The sequence below is a fragment of the Orcinus orca genome, chromosome 17 (assembly GCF_937001465.1).
Source record: "Orcinus orca chromosome 17, mOrcOrc1.1, whole genome shotgun sequence".
NCBI lineage: Eukaryota > Metazoa > Chordata > Mammalia > Artiodactyla > Delphinidae > Orcinus > Orcinus orca.
Window position 1 is genome coordinate 112,098 of NC_064575.1, and position 26,674 is coordinate 138,771.

General features: G+C 38.4%; 1 protein-coding gene and 1 pseudogene across 13 annotated transcripts in view; both read left to right on the top strand.

Moving 5' to 3' along the window:
• Positions 1-26,674, top strand: part of SPIDR (scaffold protein involved in DNA repair) — a 353,215-nt gene that overhangs the window by 7,588 nt on the left and 318,953 nt on the right. The gene's annotated exons all lie outside the window — the stretch shown is intronic.
• On the top strand, positions 21,451-26,465 carry LOC101271369 (protein FAM136A-like; annotated as a pseudogene).

A 26,674-nucleotide genomic window follows, 5' to 3' on the forward strand; every position in this document is an offset into this window, starting at 1 on the left:
TAAGACCATATCATCTCTAAGTATTCAGAGATAGTTTTACCTCTTCCTTTCCAGTTTGGATGTCTTATTTCTTCTCCTTGCCTAATTGCCATGGCTAGAACCTCTAGTACAATCTTGAATATAAGTGGTGAGAGCTCAAATCCTTTTCTTGATCCTTATCTTAGGGAGAAAACATTCAGTAATTTATTATGTATGATGTTAGCTGTGAGTTCTATTTAGATATTCTTTATCGGATTGAGGAACTACTGTTCCATTGCAGGTATGTTGAGAATTACTATGGAAGGGTGTTGGCTTTTGTAAGTTTTTTTTCTGTTGATCCAATTTTTTCCTTTGTCCTTTATTAATATGGTATATTTATTGAGTTTTGGATGTTACATCAATCTTGCATTGCTGGAGGGAAAATCCCTATTGGCCGTGGTGTATAACCCTTTGCATATATTGCTGGATTCAGTATGCTAATATTTTGTTGAGGATTTTTGCAACTGTATTCATAAGTAATAATGGTCTAGTTTTTTTTTTTTGATGTCTTTGGTTTTGTTATAAGGATGTTTGGTTTCATAGTATGAGTTAGGAGTTTGTGAAGCATGGATATTAATGCATTTTTACGTTTGGCATAAGTTATTAGTGTAGTCGTCTGAGTCTTGCTTTTTCTTTGTGATAAGTTTCCAAATTACTGATTCAATCCATTTGTTATGTCTATTAAGTTTTTTTAAAAATTAATTAATTTATTTTGGCTGCGTTGGGTCTTCGTTGCTGAGTGCTGACTTTCTCCAGTTGCGGCGAGCGGGGGCTACTCTTCGTTGTGATGTGTGGGCTTCTCATTGTGGTGGCTTCTCATTGCAGAGCACGGGCTCTAGGTGTGCGGGCTTCACTGGTTGTGATACGCAGGCTCAGTAATTGTGTCTCACGGGCTCTAGAACACAGGCTCAGTAGTTGTGGCGCACAGGCTTAGTTGCTCTGCGGCATGTGGGATCTTCCCAGACCAGGGCTCGAACCCGTGTCCCCTGCATTGGCAGGTGGATTCTTAACCACTGCGCCACCAGGGAAGCCCTATTCAGTTTTTTAATTTCTACTTGAGTCAGTTTTGCTAGTTTGTGTCTTTCTTGGAGTGTGTGTATTGTATGGTAGTTACCTAATTTGTTGGCGTACAGTTTTTCATATTATTCCCTTATAGGGTTTCCTATAATCCTTTAGTGCTTTTTCTCTTTCATTTCTTGTTTTTGCAATTTGAATCTTCTCTCTTTCCCTCTTTTTTTTTCTTTTTGTGAGTTTAGCTAAAGGTTTGTCCGTTTTGGTCTTTTCAAGGAACCAACTTTTGGTTATATTTATATTCTTCGTTATTTTGTTTTCTATTTTATTTCTGTCCTCATTTCCTTCCTTCTGCTTGCTTTGGGTTAGTTGCTCTTATCTTTCTAGTTTTCTAAGATTAGCGGTTAAGCTATTAATTTGAGGCCTTTTTAAAAATAGATATTTACAGCTATAAGTTTTTTTGTAAGCATTGCTTTTTTCTGCATCTGCAAGTTTAATATATCTTATTTTTTTCATTTTTCTCATAATATCTTCTAATTTTTCTTGTTATTCTGTCTTTGATCCACTGGATATTTAGGAGTGTGTTGTTTAATTTCCATATTTTTGTGATTTTTGCAGTTGTATTTTTGTTGTTAGTTTCATTGTATTGTTGTCTAAGAATAGTAATATGCTCTCACTCCTTTACAATGTATTGAGGCTTGTTCTATCTACAAGAAGGTTTCATATGTATGTAAGGAGAATGTGTATTCTGCTCTTGTTTGTTTGAGGGGGTCTTCATGATTTCTTGTGGGTAGTCAGCTATTTTATTGGGGATCCTTTTACATGATGAGTCTTTTTTCTCTTGCTGCTTTTATGATTTCTCTTTGTCTTTTAGTAGACATGATGTGTTCAGGGTTGGTCTCTGAGTTTATCCTCAGAGTTTTTTGAGTTTCTTGGGTGTATAATCAACATTTCATCAAATTTGGGAAGTTTTTGGTCTGTATTTTTTCAGATACTCTTTCTACATCTTCCTTTTTTTCTGGGACTCATGCATATATTTGTATACCTGATGGTGTCCCACAGGTCTCTGAGGTTCTGTTCATTCTTTTTTTTTCTGCTCTTCATCTTGGATACTCTCAATTGTCCTGTTGTAAAGTTTGCTGACTTTTTCTTCTGCTAGCTCAAATCTGCTATAGAGCCTCTCTAGAGAACTTTTCATTTCAGTTATTGTACTATTCAGTTCTTGAATTTCTATTTGAGTGTAGTGGTTTCTTGCTTTCTTTCTAAAAAATAATTATGTCTTTATATTCTCTATTTGCTGGGCTATTTTATTTTAACTTTTTTAGACAATTTCCTTTTTTTTCTTTGGGCATATTTACAGAAGCTGATTTAAAGTCTTTGGTGAATCCAGCTTCTGGCCTCCCTCAGGTACAGTTTTTCTTGACTGCATTTTTCTTGTTATACCTTTCTGTTTCTTTGTGTCTTACGATTTTTGGTTGAAACCATTTAAAATATAATGCAACAACTCTGGACATTAAGTTCCCATCCCCTCCCCAGAGGTTTTTTAATTTGTTTGTTTTGCTATTTGTTTGTTTAATGACTTTCCTAAAGTTTCTTAAAGTTTGTAAAGTTCCTGTTTTCTGTAGGAAAAGGGGCATCTCCAACTTTTCCTGCTACCTCTAGGAGATGGGTCCATTAAGGGGCAAGGGGTGGATTGCCATCAAAGAGCTGGAAGTAAAGGAGCCTTGCTGTCCCAGCCCATGCCCTGCCCTGTGAACCCGGACCCATAAACTGCATAAAATGGAGTGTTGGTGGCTATTTGAGGCTTACAGTAAATGCCAAAAATTTGAGGAAAAAAATATTTCCTGTTTGTAGCTGCTGAACACACTACAGTGTTTGTTTACTTGTCTGTGAATTATTGGACAGATATTTCTTTAGATGCTTTGAGCCAATAAGTCTTTCATTCTTTACTGAAGAGCTCTGTGTGTTGAGGCGTGCCTGCTATAGTCTGGCAGTTTATAACTGACTTAACTTTCTCCTTGTGCAGGGCCTTGACATTATCCAGAGCTGAGATATTGGGGCCTTCTCAGGTTTTTCCTGGGCATACACACAGCCCTGCAGATCAGGTAGCATTCCAGATCCCCTGGAACATGTCAGATCTTTTCAGTGCTGCCTGTGGACATCTTATTCTAAAGATATTCCTTCGTTAGCACTTTTGACTCTTTGGTCCCTGAAATGACTATTGCTGCCGCAGGCAGCTATAATATGAATTGCTGTCAATTGTTTTAGACAAATGCCCTGGTGATAGGGCTTTCCCATTGAGTGAGCTGTGAGTCAGGTCGAACTAAGTTCTGTGAATAAGTTTTTTTTCTCAGGAGCTGCCAGGCAGTTCAGATAGTGATAATACTCTGTGGATAGGGCCTTTTGAGGACCTACAAACCCAGTTTGCTCTCTCCTCTGACTGCTGGGCTGCCAGTTTACACAGCTTATCCTGGTTATGAGGCTGCTGTTTTTCAAGGCTACTATGGAGCTAGAGAGGGGGCATGAGATGAGGGCAAATTAAAACACCAAAAAGTTCACTGTTCTTGTCGATATTAAGCTCCTTTTCTTGAGTGAATGCTGTTCAGATTATGAGCCTATGCTTAATTTCCAAAGTTTTGAAAAATTAAACTTTGACTATTTTTTCCCGCTGTTATTATTTCTTTTATGAAGGAGCAAGTTATTAGAGGTTCTTATTCTCTTATTCTGGAAGTTTGCTCATCAGGTTTTTTATTTTAGCCATTGTGATAGGTGTATGCTGATAACTCATTGTGGTTTTAATTTGTATTTCCATGATGGCTAATGATGTTGAACATGTTTTTATGTGATTATTTGCTATCTGTCTATCTTCTTTGGCAAAATACCTGTTAGTTTCTTTTACCCATTTTTAAATTGGATTTTTTGGGGTTATTGCTGAATTTTGAGAGCTTAAAAAATATTCTAGGTACTAGTCCCTTGTTGGACATGTTGTTGCCAAATATCGTCTGGCAGCAATATTTTAAAATTTTTACCATGTTCATTTGATAGTTGGTGCATTTGCTATCAAATCTGTAACAACTCTTTGCCTAGCTCTGGAACTCAAAAATTTTCTGTTTTTTTCTAACAGCTTTATAGTTTAATGTTTTACATTTAAGTTTATGACATATTTTGAGTTAATTTTCATATAAGGTGTGAGGTTTAGGTTGAGGTTTTTTTTTTTTCTTTTTTTGGTCTATGGACTTTCAGTTGTCCACTACCATTTATTGAAAGTCTGTTCCTTCTGCCATTGAATTGCTTTTGCATGTTTGTCATAAACCAATTGTGCAAATATGTGTGGGTTTATTTCTGGGTTTCTGAAGTGGTCCAGTCATCTGTGTGTCTATCTCTTTGCCTACTAAGCCTTAACATTGGATAGAGTGACTTTCCACTTTATTCTTCTTCAAAACAGTTTTAGCTCTTCTAGGGCCTGTGGCTTTACCTGTAAGTTTTAAAATAGTTTGGCTATGTCTACAAAATACTTTCTGGAATTTTGATAGGAAATGAATTAAAGCTATCTGTCAATCTGGGGCAGATAGACATCTGTGAGTCTCCTAGTCCATGTCTCTCCATTTGTTAATCTTTGGGTTCTTTCATCAGCATTTTGAAATTTGTAGCATGCAGGTGCCATACATGTTTTGGTAACTTTATACTTAAGTATTTCATTTATTTTGGTGTGATTGTAAATTGTATTGTGCTTTTAATTCTAGTTTCTACATGTTTATTGTTAGTATTTAGAAATGGATTGGTTTTCGTGCATTCATGTTATATTCTGTAGCCTTGCTGAACTCAGCAAGGCTGGCTAGTACTTATTAGTACTAGCCATTTTTTTTGGTTAGATTTCTTGGGATTTTCTGTGTAGACTATCATGTCTTTGTAGTTTTGTTTTATCTTTTTCAAGCTGTATATTCTCAAATCCACTGTTGTCCACTGCCGCCCCCCCACCCCTGTCCCATCTCCCTGCCTTATTGTAGCAGCTAGAACTTCCAGTACCATGTTGGATAAGAGTTATGAGAGTGGACATCCTTACTTGTTACTGATCTTAGGGGGAAAGCATTCATTCTTTCCTGGTTCAGTATGATGTGAGCTGAGGGTTTTTGGTAGTTGGTCTTAAGTTGAGAAAGTTTACTTTTATTTGTAGTTAGATTACAGTTTTATAATGAATTGGTATTGGATTTTATTATATGCATTTTTTGTGTGCCAGATGCTGCAGTTTTTCTTTTCAGCTTGTTGATATATGGTAGATTACATTGGGTGATTTAAAAAAAAAATTGATCCATATATATTTTTTAATTAGTTAATTTATTCTTTTTGGCTGTGTTGGGTCTTTGTTGCTGCGTGCGGGCTTTTTCTAGTTGCGGTGAGCGGGAGCTACTCTTCGTTGAGGTGCTTGGGCTTCTCATTGCGGTGACTTCTCTTGTTCTGGAGCATGGGCTGTAGGTGCACAGGCTTCAGTAGTTGTGGCACGTGGGCTCAGCAGTTGTGGCTTGTGGGCTCTAGAGCACAGGCTCAGTAGTTGTGGTATGGGCTTAGTTGCAGGCTCACTAGTTGTGGTGCATGGGCTTAGTTGCGCTGCGGTGTGTGGGATCTTCCCGGAGCAGGGATCGAACCTGTGTCCCCTGCATTGGCAGGCGGATTCTCATACATTGGTTGATTTTTGAATGTTGAATCAGCCGTGCACACCTGAAATAAACCCCACTTGGCCTTGGTGTACATTTCTTTGTAAATGTTATTAGATTCCTTTTGCTGATATTCTGTTGAGTTTTTTTTTGCATTTAAATTCATAAGAGACATTTGGTCTGTAGTTTTCTTTTTTATATTGTCTTTGCCTTACTCTTATCAGGGTAATGTTAGTTTCCTAAAATGAGTTTGGAAGTGTTCTTTCTTGTTTTATTTTCTGGAAGTTATTATAAAAAGTCGATGTTAATTCTTTGTTGAAGGTTTGTTAGAATTGTGTAATGAAATCACTTGGGCCTAGTGGTTTGTTTTCTGGGACTTTTAAACTTCAAATTCAATTTATTTGATGATTATAAGGTCTGTTTACATTATCTATTCTTGGTTGAGTTTTGGAAGTTGTGGTTTTTGAGGAATTGGTTGACTTATAAATTATTGAGTTTATGAGTGCAAAGTTTGTAATGTTCCTTTATCTTTTTAATGGCTGTAGGATTTGTAGGGATATATTTTTTCAATGGCTGTAGGATTTGTAGTGATATCCCCTATTTCAAACTCATATTTGTCATTTGTGTCTTCTCTGTTTCTGTTTTTTGTCAGTCCTCATAGATGTGTATTAATTGTAATAATCTCTTGAAGGACTAGCTCTTGGTTTTATTGCTTTAAAAAATAGTTGTTTTCCTATTTTGAATTGAATTGATTCCTACTATTCTCTTCCTTTTGCTTGCTTTAGTTATTTTTTGTTCTTCTAGTTTCTTGAGGTTGGAATTTAGGTTATTGATTTGAGTTTTTTTCATTTCCAATGAAAATAAGTTGACCCTTGAACAGTGAGGAGTTTAGGAGGCTGATACCCTGTGCAGTTGAAAGTCCATGTATAACTTCACAGTTAGCCCTCTGTATCTGTGGTTCCACATCCATGGATTCCACCACTTGTGGATCATGTGGTACTGGAGTAGGTATTTATTGAAAAAAATCCATGTGTAAGTGGACCCATGCAGTTCAAACCTCTGTTGTTCAAGGGTCAACTGTATTTAATGTTATGAATTTCCCTCTCAGATCTGTTTTAGCTGCATCCCATATATTTTGATTGCTGTTTCTTTTTTCATTTAATTTTGTATGTTTAAAAAAATCTGTTGAAGACTGTTTTACTCATGAATCAGAAACTTGTTATTTATTCATGTTTTTATCATTTATCTGTTTTGTTTTCATTATTGGTTTCTAATTTAATTCATTTATGATTAAGCCACACATTCTGTATGATTTCATTAAATTTATTCTCTGAATATGCTACATTTGGGTGAGTGTTCCTTTGTGTTTGGAAAAATAATATGTATTTTGTTTTTGTTGGGTGGTGTGCTCTCTTTGTGTCAGTTAGGTATTGTTAGGGTTTTTTTGTTTGTTTTGTTTTTTTGGTGAGATCTTGTATGACTTATATTGTTTTCTACCTAGAAGTTCTATCAGTTGCTGAGCATGGTGGGCAGGTGTCGAAATCCCCAACTGTAGTGGTGGATTTGTGTATTTATTCTTTCGGCTCTATCAGTTTTGTTTTATGCATTTTGAGGCTCTGTTGTTTGGTGTTTATAAAATTAGTAGTGTTGTATCTTTCTGTTGAATTTATTCTTTTATTGTTACATAATTTCTTTGTTTCTAGAAATTTCTTTTTGACCTGAGGTCTACTTTACTAGATACTAATATAGCCACTTTTGTTGTCAGTGTTTACTTGGCATATGTTTCTATTCATTTACTTTCAACCTCCCTATAGTGTTGAACTTGAAATTAGTTTCTTCCAAATAGCATGTGGTTGGTTCATGTTTTTTAATCTATGCTGCGAGGCTCTGTCTTTTGATGGATGTATTTAAGTCATTTACATGTAAGAGAAAATTATTGATATGTTAGTGTTCAAGTTTGCCATTTTGTTGTTTTCTTCCTGTTCTTTCCTTTCTCTTTTCTTGCGTTTTTGGAGTTACTTAAAAAATTTTAGGTTTCCATTTTGATTTATATATAGTTTTTCTTAGCTTTTTTGGTTGTATCATTTTCTCAATGGTTTTTCTAGATATACAGTAATATATGTGTAGCGTATCATAGTTTACATATGCAGCATTTTATCACTTCTAGTAAAATGTGGAAGCTTCACTTTCCATTTAGGCACCTTTAAAGTAACCTAGTATTGTGGCTTTTGTTTCATATTTCATATTCATTGACTATGATTTATACAGCTCTTGAGAAGGATTGTCTTTTGTATTTATCCATACTCCTGCAGTTTCTGTTTTTCCTTTTTCCACACTGCTCACAAGGTTTAAAAAAAATCATTTTCTACTGTTTGAGTACTTTCTTTCACCAATCTTTAAGTGTGTAACTGCTGGTTTCCAAATTCTTAAGTGGTTTTTCTTGGGGGGGGGCGGGTCTAAAATATCTTTATTTGATTGTTGAGCAGTTTACTGGATATCAGATTCTGGGTTGCTGTTATTTTCTTTAAGAACTGAAAAATAATTGCCCCACTTCATTCTGGCTCTAAGATTTCAGATGAGAATTCTGTCACTAGAATTGATGTCCCTGTATAGGCAGTATGTTATCATGGTTCTTTTCCAAACTTTTCTTTATCTTTAGAAGTTTAATTTTGATGTCTTGCTGTTGGTTTCTTTGGGTTTATCCTGTTTGGGGTTCTTTCAGCTTACTGTAGAAATATTATATCTTTTACCCAATGTAGGAAATTTTGAGCTGATATGTTTTAAAATACTTTGTCAGTTTAATTTCTTTTTCTTTACCTCTTGGAACAGTGATATGAATGAAGAATCCTTTGTTATTGTCTCACAGGTCCCTGAGGCTCTATTCATTTTTCTTCACTATATTTTGTCTGAATCTGTTGTTCAGATTAGTTGAATTGTATTGATTGGCCTACAAATTATTGATTCTATCTTCTGTAGTTATGATTTTACTGTTGAGTCTACCCAGTAGGTTTTTTATTTTGGTAATTGTATTTTTCAGTTCTATAATTTCCATTTGGTCCTTTTTTATAATTTTTTCTTTTTTTTCTAGTTTTTCATTGTTTCAAGAGAACTTGCAGTTGATTATTGAAGTATTTTTATGACAGGTATTAAAAAATTCTTGTTAGATAGTTCCAGCACCAGATTGATTTGCTTGTTGGCATCAGTTGATTGTTTCTTTTTATTTGTTTTTTGATAGTATTGGTTCTTAGTATGAAGAACAATATTCAATTGTATTCTGGACATTTACTCTATCTTAGGAGATGCTGGGTTCTACTTAAGTGTTTTATTGTTGCAGTATGCTGCTAAGATCAAGCACACAGGTCCTGACCTACTTTTGTGGATTGTGGTTCTAATGATAGTTTAATTTTTAGAGCCTTTGTGATGTTGTTTTGGTCTGCTCGGCATATCTAGTGCCAGTAACCTTAGGGAACAGAAGGGGGTTCCCCAGGCTGACCTGCTAGGGTCTCTTGGTGAAGGAGCAGAGAATCTCAGGCACACAGTGACCAAGAAGCTTCCCTTGTCAGGTTACTGCTATGTTGGGATCCCCCATGCCTCTGAGAGACAGAGAGTGATTCTTGGGTAATGTGTGAGTTGTCAAGAGATCTATCCTACTGACACCTAATCTCTCCACCTCTCTCCACTCTCTTCCTTGTCCTGGAATCTCTAATGGAAGGAGATCTGGGTCCATTGGGATTCCCTTGATCATTTATTATTGGCAGTGTTCCCAATTGCTCTCTCCCTCTGGTGGTGCTGGGCTTAGTTGATACTGTCAGAGAGATTCCTGTTTGATCAAGAGGAGGAATGAGCTAGGTTGGGGATGGGGAAACATGGGGTCTGGGTTACCTTCTATTGGGTGCTCGGACATAAGTCACCTTGTTACTCTGTTATTCCTTCAGTCTTGGGCTCCCAAACCAGCTTGCTATTTCTAGAATTCTTACCAGTCTCTATGTTATTTTCAGGGATTATAGTTGTTTTTAGTGGGGAGAAGCTGGGAGAAACAGATCTGTATCATCTTGTTTAGATCACAAGTTTGGAAATAACTAATTTTTAGCTGTTTTTCTCTGGCATTTATTTTCTTATTTTAAAAAACACATTAATTATCGGGTTGGCCAGAAGTTCCTTCAGTTTTTAAGTAAAAATAAAAGACACCTTTTTTATTTCACCAAGTACTTTACTGAACAACGTGTTCACCATTTTGTTCCACTACTTTCTGCCATTTTTCAGCCAACTTCATAATTCCTTCTTCCCACAACTTTTTATCTTTTTGAGCAGAGATCTGCTCCAGGTGCCTTTTTTTTTTTTAAACCCCACATTTGTTTTTGTTTTTTTGTTTTTTTTGAGGTACGCGGGCCTCTCACTGTTGTGGCCTCTTCCGCTGAGGAGCACAGGCTCTGGACGCGCAGGCTCAGCAGCCATGGCTCACGGGCCCAGACCCTCCGCGGCATGTGGGATCTTCCCGGACCGGGGCACGAACCCATGTCCCCTGCATCGGCAGGCGGACTCTCAACCACTGCGCCACCAGGGAAGCCCCCCACATTTGTTTATTTATTTTTGGCTGTGTTGAGTCTTTGTTTCTGTGTGTGGGCTTTCTCTAGTTGTGGCAAGCGGGGGCCACTCTTCATCGCGGTGCGTGGGCCTCTCACTATCGCGGCCTCTCTTGTTGCAGAGCACAGGCTCCAGACACGCAGGCTCAGTAGTTATGGCTCACGGGCCTAGTTGCTCCGCGGCATGTGTGATCTTCCCAGACCAGGGCTCGAACCTGTGTCCCCTGCATTAGCAGGCAGATTCTCAACGACTGCCTCATCAGGGAAGCCCTCCAGGTGCCTTTTACAGTCTTCCAGGGAATTGAAATTTTTTCTGTTAAGAGAATTTTGTGAAGACTAAAATAATTGGAAAGCCAAAGGTGCAATGTCTAGTAAACACAGTGGGTGTATTAGAACTTCCCAGCCAAACTTTAACAGTTTTTGCCTGTCATTAAAGAAACATGTGGTCTTGCGTTATCTTGAAGATTATGCTTTTTCTGTAGACTAATTCCAGACACTTTTCGTAGAGTGCTGCTTTCAGTTGGTCTCATGGGGAGCAGTTCTTGTTGGAATTAATTGTTTGGTTTTCCAGAAGGAGGTTGTAGTAGAGGACTCCCTTCCAATCCCACTATATACACCATCTCATCTTCTTTGGATGAAGACCAGCCTTTGGTGTGGTTGGTGGAGGTTCATTTCAGTTGCCCTACTATCTCTTCTGTTCCACATCACTGTACAGTATCCATTTTCCATCACCCATCACAATTTGTTTTAAAAATGGAACTTTTTTTTACGTTTCAGTAGAAAATCGAATGTGGGAATATAGTTAAGAAAGTTTTTTTTTTACTTACGTGGAATCCAAACATCAAAGCAACTAACATAACCAAGCTGGTACAAATGCTTTTAACACTTGAATTGGATATTTTGAGTATGTCGGCTATCTCCCGCATGGTATAATGTTGATCTCAATTAATGTCTCGATTTCATCGCTGTCAACTGCAGCTGGTCTACCCATCTGTGGAGCGTCGTCCAGTGAGAAATCTCCAGCATGAAACTTCGCAAACCACTTTTGACACGTTCAATGAGTCACAGCACCTCTTCCATACACTACACAAATCTGTTCTTGCATTTCAGTTGAGTTTTTACCTTTATTGAAATAAAGCATAATATGCTGAAAATGTTGCTTTTTTCTTCTGTCTTCAATATTAAGATGGCTACACAAAAATTCACCAACTTTGGAAAGCTTTTTTTTTAATGCATGCTGATAGGACAACTGTTACAATACAGTCTAACAAAATTGTTTCAGATGAAGTTAAAGACAACTAAGTGCTACTACAGCCATTTTATGGAAGAAAACAAATGCACTTGGGCCCAACCCAATATTTAATCTGTTGATTACCTAGTATGGCAGATGAGGACTTAGCTGTCTTATGTGAGCATTCCATATCTCTGTTATCCTTTGTTATTGTTACAGGTTTTTGCTAAACCAGAAATAAATATTACTACTATGATCACATAAATGTGGCCCATTGAAGACTGAAGTAGTGTACTTTGTTTCCTTCTTGTGCAACCATTATTTTAATGTAGTAAATCATTGCTACATGTTTTTCTTTACATCATTTTTTACTTAATTATAGGTAATTAAATTTTTTTTTTTTTTTTTTTTTTTTTTTTGCGGTACGCGGGCCTCTCACTGTTGTGGCCTCTCCCGCTACGGAGCACAGGCTCCGGACGCGCAGGCTCAATGGCCATGGCTCACAGGCCCAGCCACTCGGCGGCATGTGGGATCCTCCCAGACCAGGGCACGAACCCGTGTCCCCTGCATCGGCAGGCGGACTCTCAACCCCTGCACCACCAGGGAAGCCTGTAATTAAAAATTTTTTATGCCTGTCCTTAGTCAGGCAATATGGCTTATTTCCTCCTTTTGCATGATATATTCTCCAGTATCTTCCTAATAAAGAGTGTGTTAAGAGTTTTTTTGAGTTCTGCATGTCTGAAAATTTCTTTATTTTGTTCCCATAGTTGATTAATAATTTGGCTGAGTAGAGAAATCTAGATTGAAAATCAGTTTTCCTCCGAATTTTTAAGGCATTGTTCCAGTGTCTTCTTATGTCCATTTCATCTTAAATGACTCAATTTAATTAAAATATAAGTGCAGATGGAGTTGGAGCTAGATATATTCAAGGCCCACATACGTATTTAGGAAAAGCAAGTTAAAACTTGATTCAGTACTCTTAATGCTTGCTTCATAATTTGGGTTTTGATCAGGAAAGCTAATGGGTTGGGATGTAGGGAGAAAAGTTTGGAAGTGTGGAAGACATTCGGTGAAAGAGGTAGCTAAAGAAACTTAGGGAAGAAAAAGTATGAAGTGAGTAGTTAGGTTGTTTTCTTATGTCTTGTTAACTTGCTCTGAAGTTCATAGTCCAAGTATCATTGTACTTTTTTTCTTTTTAAAATTTATTTATTTATTTTAATATCTTTATTGGGGTATAATTGCTTTACAGTGTTGCGTTAGTTTCTGATGTATAACAAAGTGAAAGAGCTATATGTATACATATATCCCCATATCCCCTCCCTCTTGCGTCTGCCTCCCACCCTCCCTATCCACCCCCCAGGTGGTCACAAAGCACGGAGCTGATGTCCCTGTGCTCTGCGGCTGCTTCCCACTAGCTAGTTATTTTGCATTTGGTAGTATATATATGTCCATGCCACTCTCTCACTTCATCCCATCTTACCCTTCCCCTTCCCCATGTCCTCAAGTCCATTATCTACGTCTGCATCTTTATTCCTGTCTTGCCCCTAGGTTCTTCAGAACCATTTTTCTTTTTTCTTAGCTTCCATATATGTGTGTTAGCATCCGGTGTTTGATTTTTTCTTTCTGTCTTACTTCACTCTGTATAACAGACTCTAGGTCCATCTGTCTCACTAGAAATAACTCAGTTTCGTTTTTTTTTTTTCTGACTTCACTCTGTACGTATGACAGACTCTAGGTCCATCCACCTAACTACAAATAACAATTTCATTTCTTTCTATGGCTGAGTAATATTCCATTGTATATATGTGCCACATCTTCTTTATTCATCTGTTGATGAACACTTAGGTTGCTTCCATGTCCTGGTTATTGTAAATAGTGCTGCAGTGAACACTGTGGTACATGACTCTTTTTGAATTATGGTTTTCTCAGGGTATATGCCTAGGAGTGGGATTGCTGGGTCATATGGTAGTTCTGTTTTTAGTTTTTTAAGGAACCTCCATACTATTCTCCATAGTGGCTGTATCAATTTACATTCCCACCAACAGTGCAAGAGGGTTCCCTTTTCTCCACACCCTCTCCAGCATTTATTGTTTCTAGATTTTCTGATGATGGCCCTTCTGACTGGTGTGAGGTGATTCCTCATTGTAGTTTTGATTTGCATTTCTCTGATGGTTAGTGATGTTGAGCATTCTTCATGTGTTTGTTGGCAATCTGTATATCTTCTTTGGAGAAATGTCTATTTAGGTCTTCTGCCCATTTTTGGATTGGGTTGTGTTTTTGATATTGAGCTGCATGAGGTGCTTGTATATTTTGGAGATTAATCCTTTGTCAGTTGCTTTGTTTGCAGATATTTTCTCATGCTTTGATTTAAAATCTTCATTAGCTTCTAGACGCTGCTCTTAGTTTGGGGGAACTATTTAAATAACCAGCAGGGGGAGTACTCAGTTCCTTTTGCAACAGGGACTCAAGCTGGAAAGATAGTTGGGATTTTAATATGTGCAGTTTAGAACAACAGTTTAAAATTTTTTTTGTTTTTTGATATTAAAAATAATATGCACCTATTGTAGAATAGCTATAAAAGAAAGAATACAGTATAAAATAACACATGTAAATCTACAATCAGGTGATATAGGCACTTTCATGTATTTCCTGTTAAACTTTTTTCTCTCAATGCTTTTTTTTAAAGTTATTTTATAGATTTATTTATTTTTGGCTGCTTTGGGTCTTCATTTTTGTGCGCGGGCTTTCTCTAGTTGTGGCGAGTGGGGGCTATGCTCACTGCGGGCTTCTCATTGCAGTGGCTTCTCTTGTTTTGGAGCACGGGCTTTCGTAGTTGTGACATGCGGGCTCGAGAGCACAGAACTCAGTAGATGTGGCGCACGAGCTTAGTTGCTCCTTGGCATGTGGGATCTTTTTGGACCAGGGCTCAAACCCATGTCCCCTGCTTGGCAGGCGGATTCTTAACCACTGTACCACCAGGGAAGTCCTGTCAATGCTTATATCTACTGCAAAATTGATGTTAGTTTTAAAACTTAGGGTCGTTAGTATTACATAGATACTCTTTTGAAAATCAATCTGAATATTCTTTTCCATCCTGGTAAGGTCAGAAACAGAACATTTATTCTTGTGTATAAATAAGATTTCTATTGGTTTCTCATAAAGTTGTAGATTTTAATTTCTGTTCTTTTAAGGAGCAGAACCTCTAGAGCATCAGAAAATTCCTATTAAGCAAAGAAAGGCAGCAGAATACAATGTTGTCTATCTTAAGGATACAACTAAAACATATATAATCAGAAGATGCAAATAGGGCAGCAGTATATTAAAACAGTTGTGTCAGGTTGCTGGCTTGGTGCCTGGTACATAATTTAGTACTCAGTTTTTGGAATGGACAAATAGTGGAATAGGGTGATGCTTTTAAAAAATTTATTGTAATGTTAAGACAAATAAAAATGGAGTACTTTTGTAAAGATTGAAACACACATGAACAATTTCTTAAAAACTTATGTGTAAGAAAGGTTGTCCAGTTGGTGTAGCTCTAGATTATCTCCTCTTAAAAGCTATGACCGAGAAAAACAGTACGTATTATCTACCCAATCTAATTTATTTATAGAAAGAAGAGAAACATACTTAGTGCCTGAGTTCTGGCCACAATTTTACTAAGATCTCAAAAATAATTATCTTTGAACATTCTGTATAAGTCTCTCCTTATTTTGAACCAGTTTTCTTGAATTCTGCATTCAGTTCTTGTCACTTACGCATTAAAATAACAGGTAACAAATGTACACTTATGAGTGTGGAGAAATCCATTAATCAAAGGGAAAACAGTTTTGAGGAGAGGTTAATGAAGAAATCAGATTGCAGTAGTTGAAGAAGAAAATCTTTGTGTTGACAAATCTCTATGTAAGTGTGCTGGGGAAGAGAAGGAGCAAGGGATAGCATGATGGGGTGAGAGAGAGTTAAAAAAAAAAAAGTTAATGAGAAACTTGTGCTTGGTTGAATGATGGCCTAAGGGGTGGAACAGATTAAGATAGGAAACTTTGGAATCCTGAATGCAGTGTTTCATGACTGGCATCCTGTTCTTCATGTTGAGGATTTTCTTTTTATAGCCTCAAGCCACTGGGATGTAAAGCTTTCTGTTTCTTCCTCAGCCTTTTAAAAAATTCAATAGAGACTATAGCATTTTTACTTTTTCACCCAACATTGTGTATTTTACTGCAGCAGAATATTCCAGGCATGTGCAGAGAAGTTTGTTCTGTGTTTAGTTTACCTGTATGGTAAAGCCATACAGGTTGGATTTTTTTTTTGGCTGCATTGGGTCTTCGTTGCTGTGCGTGGGCTTTCTCTAGTTGCGGTTAGCGGGGGCTTCTCTTGTTGCATAGCGTGGGTTCTAGGCGTTCAGGCTTCAGTAGTTGCGGCGCCTGGGCTCAGTAGTTGTGACTCGTAGGCTCTAGACCGCAGGCTTAGTAGTTGTGGTGCACGGGCTTAGTTGCTCCATGGCATGTGGGATCTTCCCAGACCAGAGCTCGAACCTGTGTCCGCTGCATTGGCAGGTGGATTCTTAACCACTGCACCACCAGGGAAGTCCCTAGAGGTTGGATTTTAATCCATTGTTCTTGGTGGTGGTTCTCAAACTTTAATAGTGCCTAACTCACCGGGGTGGTTGGTGGGCCTCTCATCACTTAAGATTCTAATTTGAGGTTTGAGTATCTACTATCTCTAAAAGCATACGTGGTGATTCTGATGTGCATCGCCTTTGATTGCATTTTAAAAATTGTGGTCAAATAGAATGAAATTAACTTTTTTAACAATTTTTAAGTCTATGGTCTGTGACATTAAGTACTTTCATGTTGTTCCGAAACTATCACCACCATCCATCTCCAGAACTTTCATCATCCCAAACTGAAATTATACCCATTAAACAACAACTCCTCATTTTCCCCTCCCCGCAGCCCCTGGGAACCACCATTCTACTTTATGTCTCTGAGTTTGATGACTTCAGGGACCTAATATAAGTGGAATCATAATTTTTGTCCTTTTGTGTCTGGCTTATTTCATTTAGCTTAATGTCTTGAAGGTTCTTCCATGTTGTATTGTGTGTCAGAATTTTTTTCTTTCTTCTGTTTTTTTTTTTTTTTTTTTTTTTGCGGTACGCGGGCCTCTCACTGCTATGGCCTCTCCCGCTGCAGAGCACAGGGTCCGGACGCGCAGGCTCAGCGGCCATGGCTCATGGGCCCAGACGCTCTGTGGCATGTGGGATCCTCCCGGACCGGGGCACGAGCCCGCGTCCCCTGCATCGGCAGGCGGACTCTCAACCACTGCGCCACCAGGGAAGCCCCGAATTTTTTTCTTTCTTTAAGGCTGAATGTAGTCCATTGTATGTATATACCACATTTTGTTTATCATTCATCCATTGATGGACGTTTGGGTTGTTTCAGCCTTTGGCTCTTGTGAATATGGCACTCTGAACATTGTTGGGGAAATATCTGTTTGACTCTCTGCTTTCAATTCTTTTGGGTATATGCTGGATCATATGGTAATTATATTTTTAACTTTTGAGTAGCCACCATACTTTTATCCACAGTGACTGCATCGTTTTGCATTTCTGTCAGAATGTACCAGGGTTTCAGTTTTTCCATGTCCTTGCTAGGACTTCCTATTTTCTGTTTTTTTTTTTAAATTTTTTAAATTTTAACTTTTTTTAATAGTAGTCATTCCTAATGGGTGTGAAGTGGTATCTCATTGTGGTTTTGATTCACAATTCTCTCATGAATAATGATGTTGGGCACCTTTTCATGTGCTTATTAGCCATTTGTATATCTACTTTGGAGAAATGTCTCTTTCAGGTCCTTTGCCCACTTAAAAATTGAGTTGTTGGTCTTTTTGTTGTTGAGTTGTTAGGCGTTCTTTATGTATTTTGGATATTAGTTCCTCATCAGATCTTGGATTGCATCTTAAGAAATGCTGGCTTGGGGTAAGGAGTTTGAATTGTGGAGTCAAACCAGCCTGTGTGTGAATCTTGGCTTGTGTGTATGTTCCCTTGCATATTAAAACTGCCAGCTACCAATCTGGAGTGATCTACCTCTTTCTTTGGTCTCTCCTTGTCCTCTATGCATGGGCACCAGTTTCAGACTTCACTTGGGGACTCCTGAGGTCGCAAACCTACAATATGTCAGGATTTCATTGCTTTTTAAGGCTGTGAATAGTTTTTATTTACATGTACATGCTTATTTTGTTTATCCATTCATCCATTGGTGGACATTTGGGTTGTTTCCAGTTTTTAGTTATTGTGAATAATGTTATTTTGAACTTTGACATTTAAACATACATTTGAGGGACTTCCCTGGTGGTCCAGGGGGTACGACTGCACACTCCCAACCCAGGGGGCCTGGGTTCGATCCCTGGTCAGGAAACTAGATCCTGCATGCATGCCGCGACAAAGGGTTCGCATGCGGCAACTAAGAAGTCTGTGTGCTGCAACTAAGGAGTCTGCATGTCACAGAGAAGATCCCGTGTGCTGCAGCTAAGACCTGGCACAGCCAAAATAAATAAGTAAATATTTAATTAAAAAAACCCAAACATCCATTTGAGTCCCTGCTTTCAGTTCTTTTGGGAAATCGAATTGCTCAGAAGTAGAATTGGTAGATCCTATGGTAATTCTATGTTTAATTTTTTGGAGGATCCACTGTACCATTTTCTATAGCAACTGTATCATATTGTACTTCTACCAGCAATGCACAGGGGTTCCAGTTTTTTCCATATCCTTGCCAATACTTATTACTTATTTATTTTTTGACAGTAACTATTATAATGGGTGGGAGTTGGTATCTCACATTGTGGTTTTGATTTGTGTTTCCCTAATGACTAATGATATCAAGCATCTTTTTATGTGACTGTTGGTCATTTGTATGCCCTCTTTGGAGAAATGTCTATCAGACTTTTACCGAGTTTTAAACTGAGTTGTTGAGTTGTGGGAGTTCTTCATATATTTTGGGTACTAGATTCTTAGTTGGATATGTGATTTGCAAATATTTTCTCCCATTATATGAATTGTCCTTCTGCTTTCTGAAAATATCTTTTGAAATTCATAAGTTTTAAATATTGATGAAGTTTAGTTTATTCATTTTTTGTTAACTTGTCCTTTTGTGTCATGTCTGAAACCGCTGCTTAGTAACTTCTGTTATTTTTTGTCAGACCCTTGACAGAAATCGTTTGACCACAGATGTATGGGTTTTTCTGGACTATGAATTCTGTTCCATTGACTGGGTCTGTTGTTATGCCTGTACCACACTGATTTGATTACTGTTATTTTGTCGTAAGTTTTGAAATTGGGATATGAGTTCCAGTCATGGAACTTTTGTGGTTTTCTCATAGAGTCAGGATGAGTTACATGTTTGGTATCAATGTGTGACTGTATAGGTGGGTTATTGTCAAGGAGGGAACCTCACCTGAGTCTTGGTGTCCAGAGTTTTTACTGGGGCTTTGCTATGGACTGCATATTTGTGTTCTCTATTCCCAGCCGCCATTCATATGTTGAAACCTAATCCTCAATGTGGTAGTATTTGGAGGTGGAGTCTTTGAAAAGTAAATAGGTCATGAGGGTGGAGCTCTCATGAATGGGATTAGTGCCCTTATAAAAGAGGTTCCAGAGAGATCCCTCCTCTCTTTAGCATCAGTGAGGAAGTGAGCCTTTGCCAGATTTCACCACTAACACTGAATCTGCTGACACCTTGATCTTGGACTTCCCAGCTCCTAGAACTTGAGAAGTGTTTGTTGTTTATAGGCTACCTACTTTATGGCATTTTGTTATAGTAGCCCGAACAGACTAAGGCTCCATTACGTAGACATAAATGGCTGATCTCAGTCTCCAGTTCTTCTGTGTGTGACTTAAAGCCTCCACTCTAAATCATACTGTCTTTCTGGTGTCACCAGCCCCCATGCTAACAGTATGGGGTGTGATTAGCCACCACCCTAAATCACATTATTGGACTGTCTGGTGTAACTGAAGCTCTCAGGCAAAGAAAGACACTTCTGTCAGCCATGGTATTCCAAGGGCATAGACATTACTTTCCAGAAGCCAAGGACAAAGGCTAAACTTGTTTGTTTGTTTGTTTGTTTTTTGGCCGCTCCGTGCAGCTTACAGGATCTTAGTTCTCTGAGTATAGATCAAACTCAGGCCCCAGCAGTGGAAGCACTGAGTCCTAATCACTGGACCACCAGGGAATTAATTCCCTAGCCTTCCTTTTAGGTGAGGTTAGATTCTTTACTCCATGTTTACTTTTTCAGTCTTTCCCTAATAGGTCTTTTACCCATGGTTGTCTTTCTTTTCACACCTTAAGAGCCCATGTTTATGACAAACACAAATCCTCTTCTCAGTCTGCAAATGTCTCTCCCTAATTCACATTCATGTGCCCTCATTTTGAAGTGAATTTGTGATTGCTGCCTTAACTCACAGAGTTACTATAAGGCTTCAGTGAGGGAAAGAAATTAAAAAGTGGTTTTTAGAATTAATTTCTGCAATCTTCATACTGCCTCTGCATGTTTATACTAACTTCTGTTATTTTACTTCTCTGTATTGTGTTTTGTGACAGGTCTAATGATCATATTGATTTCTTGAGGACAGGGTTCATGATATTTCTCTGTGTTTTCTGTGCTTAAGTGATGACAAGCACTGGTTTGTTGAATTTAGTTTTCAATAATGCTAAAAATATATTGAAATTCCATTTGTTTTTAACCACCAGAGTGGCTGCATTTGGTTGTGCAGGTTGAAAACCGCAGTGCCCGCAGAGGCCCTGTTCATAGTCATGTCCTGCAAAATTTGTATATTTATTATGCTACTCTTTCAGTAGATGGCAATAAAGCACCTTTTCTAATAAAATCAGTACGTTATGACAATTTCCAAATATATGGAAGTACAGTGACTTGATAAGGGAGTGTCTTTTTCTCCTTTGCAGAAAAATGTAGCCCTATTAAGAATATGGTCCTTGGGCTTAAACTAGCTTGAATTTTGATCCTGGCTTTACTATTTACAGATACATGGTCTTGAAAAATGTCTTCAACAGTTAGTTTCTTTGTCTGTGAAATGGAATTAATACTACTCATTTCAGCATAAAATATCACCTAGGATCTATATGAGGTAATAGACATGAAACATTTGCAGTGATGTCTGGCAGCTACTGAATTATCTTAGTCTGTTCAGGCTGCTGTAACAAAAATGCCATAGGCTAATGGTTTATAAACAACACAAATGTGTCACAGTTCTGGAGGCTGGGAAGTTCAAATTTAAGGTGCCAGTACATTCAGTGTTTGTTGAGGGCCCACTTCATGGTTCATAGCCATCTTCTTTTTGTCCACACATAGTGGATCTCTCTAGTACCTCTTATATAAGGGCACTAATCCCATTCGTGAGGGTTCCATCCTTGTGAACTAAGCACCTCCCGAAGTCCTCACCTCCAAATACCATCACATTGGGGATTAGGTTTCAACATATGAATTATAGGGGGGACACAGACATTCCATCTGTAGCATAAATAATCAGTTTGTGATAGCTAAACGATTGTGCTTCTTTTCATTGGAGCTGGTTTTACTTTAGTAGTGTGTGATTACAGAGTTATATCTGAGGTGGTTTACAATTAGGTAAAAGTAATTTATTTACTTATTCGGTTGCATGAGGTCTTAGTTGTGGCAGGCGGGCTCCTTAGTTGCAGCTTGAGGGCTCCTTAGTTGTGGCTTGCCAGCTCCTTAGCTGTGGCATGTGAACTCTTAGTTGTGGCATGCATGTGGGGTCTAGTCCCCGGACCAGGGATCGAACCTGGGCCCCCTGCATTGGGAGCGCAGAGTCTTAATCACTGCACCACCAGGGAAGTCCCATAATTAGGTAAAATCTTAATTCGGGGGGGGCGGGCTTGTGCGTGGGAGTCCATGTGGGCGCCTGCGTGGCAGGGAGCAGTGCAGGGTCGCCGTGGCGGAGCTGCAGCAGCTCTGGGTGCAGGAGGCAGTGGACTCTATGGTGATAAGTCTGGAGAGAGAACATCCGGAAGATGCAGGGCCTCATGTTCCGGTGCAGCGCTGCCTGCTGTGAGGACAACCAGGCATCCATGCAGCAAGCGCACCAGTGTATTGAGCGCTGCCATGCACCTCTGTCTCAAGCCCAGGCCCTGGTGACCAGCGAGTTGGAGAAGTTCCAGGAGCGCCTGGCCCGGTGCACAATGTATTGCAACAACAAAACCAAAGATTCAATGGATGTGGGGAGTAAATAGGTTCAGGTGAAGGGGCAGCTGGAGAGTTGCATGACCACGTGTGTGAATGGCCACGTGAACCTCATTCCAACCATGACCAAGAAGGTGAAGGAGTCTCTCTCATCCATTGGGAAATAGATGTCTGCTATTGGCCATCGGGGCTGAAGGCAGCAATCTATTTAAAAAGAGGAATGGGGATTTGGGTTTTCTAAGGAAAGTTTATGAATGAGGAAATTAAGGATGGCAGCAAGTTTAAGGCCTATATCACTTGCCTTTGGTCACTGGTTCCTTTGTGTTTGAAACCTAGAAAGTGAAGAAAACTGGTGCTAAAATTGGGGTCAGAGATAGCAAGGGAGAGTTTTTGTGAGCCTGAATTTCACGTGGCAAGTGCTTATCCTGGCAGCGGGGCGTCTCCCTTGTACCAAATCAGAGCCCTCCAAGGTACCAGATTCTCATAGTACACAGATACCAACAGGCTGGCACATTTATCTGACCGGATTATGATCCAGTAGAGTGTGAGGAGAGGTGTTTCTATTTGTTGCCAATCTCCTGTTTACCGGAAGGATCACTACCACATTTTACACAAACTGGAAATAAAACAAAATCCACGAGGTCACTAATTTAGAATGGGAAAGGGGGCTTCTGGGGCTTTGTTTTGCGTGGTTTTGTCTTATATACAAGGGCATGAAGTTACTTTAAGATGTAGAGTTGGTAGAGGTAGTTTGGATAAAAGCTTTGAAAGGGTGCTTGTGGATATTCATTTCTGGCCGTCAGGATGTGGATGCGCATTTCTTAAAATTCTCACACATGACATCTTTCAGCCTGGAGACGCTGCTAAATTATAAGAAGCGCTGTCACACTGGTAGGGGAAGCATGTTGCTGCAAATGGCATTATTTTATACTTTTTTAATGACTGAGTAGTATTTCATTGTAATTATATACCACATCTTCTTTATCTATTTGTCAGTGGACATTTAGGTTGCTTCCATGTCTTGGCTGTTGTAAATAGTGCTGCTATGAACACTGGGGTGCATGTATCTTTTTGAATTAGAATTTTCTCTGGATATATGTCCAGGAGTGGGATTGTTGGATCATATGGTAACTCTATTTTTAGTTTTTTAAGGCACCTCCATACTGTTTTCCATAGTGGCTGTACCAATTTACATTCCCACCAACAATGTAAGAGGGTTCCCTTTTCTCCACACCCCTCCAGCATTTATTATTTGTAGACTTTTTAATGGGATGGCCATTCTGACCAGAGTGAGGTGATACCTTATTGTAGTTTTGATTTGCATTTCTCTGATAATTAGCAACGTTGAGCATCTTTTCATGTGCCTATCGGTCATCTGTATATCTTCTTAGGAGAAATGTCTATTTAGGTCTTCTGCCTGTTTTTTTTGATTGGGTTGTTTGGTTTTTTTGTTACTGAGTTATATGAGCCAATTGTATATTTTGGAAATTAAGCCCTTGTTGGTTGCATCGTTTGCAAATATTTTCTCCCTGCCCATAGTTTGTCTTTTCGTTTTGTTTATGGTTTCCTTTGCTGTGCAAAAGCTCATAAGTTTGATTAGGTCCCATTTGTTGATTTTTGTTTTTATTTGTATTGCCTTGGGAGACTGACCTAAGAAAACATTGCTACAGTTTATGTTAGAGAATGTTTTGCATGTGTTCTCTTGTAGGAGTTTTGTGGTGTCCTATCTTAAGTATTTAAGACATTTTGAGTTCATTTTTGTGTATTGTGTGAGAGAGTGCTCTCACTTATTGGTTTACATGCGGCTGTCCAGCTTAACCAACGCCATTTGCCAAAGAGACTGTCTTTTTTCTGTTGTATATCCTTGCTTCCTTTGTCAAAGATTAAATGACCGTAGGTGTGTGGGTTTAATTCTGGGCTCTCCGTTCTGTTCCACTGATCCATATGTCTGTTTTTGTGGCAGTACCACGCTGTTTGATTACTGTAGTTTTGTGGTATTGTTTGAAGCCCGGGAGGGTTATGCCTCCAGCTTTGTTCTTTTTCCTCAGGATTGCTTTGGCAGTTCTGGGTCTTTCATGGTTCCATATAAATTTTAGGATTATTTGTTTTAGTTCTGTGAAGAATGTCACAGGTAATTTGATGGTAATCGCATTAAATCTGTAGATTGCTTTGGGTAGTATGGCCATTTTAACGATATTAATTCTTCCAATCCAAGAGCGTGGTGTATCTTTCAATTATCTTTAGCTTTCTTTATCAGTGTTTTATAGTTCTCAGTGTATAAGTCTTTCACTTCCTTGGTCAGTTTTATTCTAAGTATTTTATTATTTTTAATGAGATTTTAAAAGGGATTTTTTTTTTTTACTTTCCCTTTTTGATATTTCATTGTTAGTATAAAGAAATACAGTCAATTCCTGAATGTTAATTTTGTATCCTGCTACCTTGCTGAATTTATCATTTCTAGTGGTTTTTTTGTGGAGTCTTTAGGGTTTTCTACATATAGTATCATGTCATTTGCATAAAATGACAGTTTTATCTCTTCTCTTCCAGTTTGGTTACCTTTTGTTTCTTTTTCTTGTCTGATTGTTGTGGCTAGGACTTCCAATACTATGTTGAATAGAAGTGGTGAGAGTGGCCATTCTTGTCTTATTCCAGGAATCAGCAAAAAGGCTTTCAACTTTTCACCATTGAGTATTATGTTGGCTCTAGGTTTGTCACAAATAGCTTTTATTAAGCACCTTTTTAACTAATTGCTTTTAAGTTAAAGTCTACTATAATTTTATTCAGACTTCCATCTTCTGAAGAGTAGGCGGGTTAGGGTTGAACTGTAAGTGGAGATTTGGTTAGAGGGCTGTGAGGGAAGGAGGGACAAAGACTTGAATCTGTAGCCTTTGAAGGGGTCTTGCTGATAATCCTGCCTTTGCATGAGAATAAATTTATCACAGTTGGAGTTTATAGGTTGCTGTGCTTCAACTTCTCAACAGTGAGGAAGCAGGAATGGGAAAGAACCAACGCAAACTCATTGTTTGCTTTTGAGTGGGGAGCGATCAGTAAAATAAAATTGGACCCAGAGTGTGATATATTAGCAGCTGTCATTGTTTTATGTCTTTTAAGTCCTTAGATTAAGAGTAACGTCAGTGGAGCCATGTCAGTGGAGCCAAGAGTGGTTTTAGGCAGCCTGGCATGGGAACTTGGTTTCCAGCAGAGGAATTTTCCATTTCAGAAAAAAATAAGTTTCAGACTAATGGTATTCTGAGCTGGTGTACAGGGCTAGTGGAAAATAATTCTGCTTTTCTTTTCAAGTGTTGAAAATTAAATACATCACCATATTTCCAACATTGTTACGTTAAGAAGTTCCGGATTGTTGAGAAGAATGAGAAAAAGAGGGCTAGATTGCTAGAGATTAGGATTCTAGCATCAGAGTCTTATTAGAATAGCTGTAGTAAATTAGTCTGGTTTGTTTGAACAGTTTAGGTGTTTGATGACACCCAAACTAGGTGATTATTGTACTGTAAGTTTAAGCATAATTGTACATTCCAGACATTTACTACTTAGCCAAAGTACTCTTAAGTTTGAAAGTATATGAAAATTATACAAAATGTGGCAGCCGTTTCCTTTATTTTCTCTGATGACAGAAGAAGAAATGAATTTAAACTGCTACATGATTTAATGCCTTTCTGACCGAAAACTTTAAAACACTGGAATGGCTATGGATTCTTTCCTGAAAAAACTCTTCCATGAATGGAAAAGATAGTATAGATATGAACTTCCTTAAATGAAGCAATGATTTAGGTGACTCCTAAACTTATTTAGCATATGCTGAAATTATTTAGCAGACAAGGGATAAACCAGTAAGTTCTGGAAGCTAGCACTTTTAGAGTTTGCCACTTGTAGAGCGTAAGTTATAAGTGAATCCTGGTTTTGGGGTCATAGAAGACATAAACACATGAAAATAGCATTCTCTATTGTGGCAGTGGAGGTGCTATTGGAAGTGCTGATTTCCAAACGAGTGGTTCAAGGAGGATGACTGAGGGCTATAACAGTACAGGAGGATTCGTGAAGAAGGTAGTCCTTAGGCCAAATCCTGAGGGGTCCAGCAGGTCAGACTGAAAGAGAGTTGGAAAGACAGCCTGGCAGGAAACAAAGGAAAGGGCGAAGTTGTCTTGAACCTTATAGGCAGTTTTCAAAAATTTTGTTATGCTTTATGAAAATTTATTTTACTTACATGTTTTTTCTCGGACTTGTTCTAATACCCTTTATTTTCTTATTTATTAACGTCTGTTGTCCCCACATCAGGAGGGTCGGTCTTTCTTAATCGGCATTGCCTGACTGTGAGAAAGATAAGAAGGCTAGAGCACTGGTTATGGGGGCAGCTCATGGAATAGTGACTTTGACTCTGCAATAAACTGACCTTTTCCAATGAGTCATTTAATTCCCTTCTTCTTTATTTTTAATGTTTTTTTGAAATATTTATTTGGTTGCGCCGGATCTAAGTTGAGGCAGGCGGGCTCCTTAGTTGTGGCCTGTGAACTCTTAGTCGTGGCGTGCATGTGGGATCTACTTCCCTGACCAGGGATAGAACCCGGGCCCCCTGCATTGGGAGCATAGAATCTTATCCACTGCGCCACCAGGAAAGTCACTTAATTCCCTTCTGCTCCTTAAACTGTCTGAGAGGCTGTAGAGTTCTAATCAGTAAGCTGCTTTTTCTTATTTTTCGAGGTTTGAAATATTATAGTTGGTCATTAGATTAAGACAGTATTTTATGAATCATAGTGTATGAAAATATAAGCATCTTTATAAAAAATGTCTAAAGTACCTTCTCATATTAACTCTGCTGAATGTTAATCAGCTCTTCTTCTACCTTCCGTTATGGTGGTCTGTGGTACTATTATTTCACAGTATTGTCATTAGTGTCAGTTTTATCTTGGTAGTCATCTTGAGGTAAGTATATTTATTATTCTCATTTTACTGATACA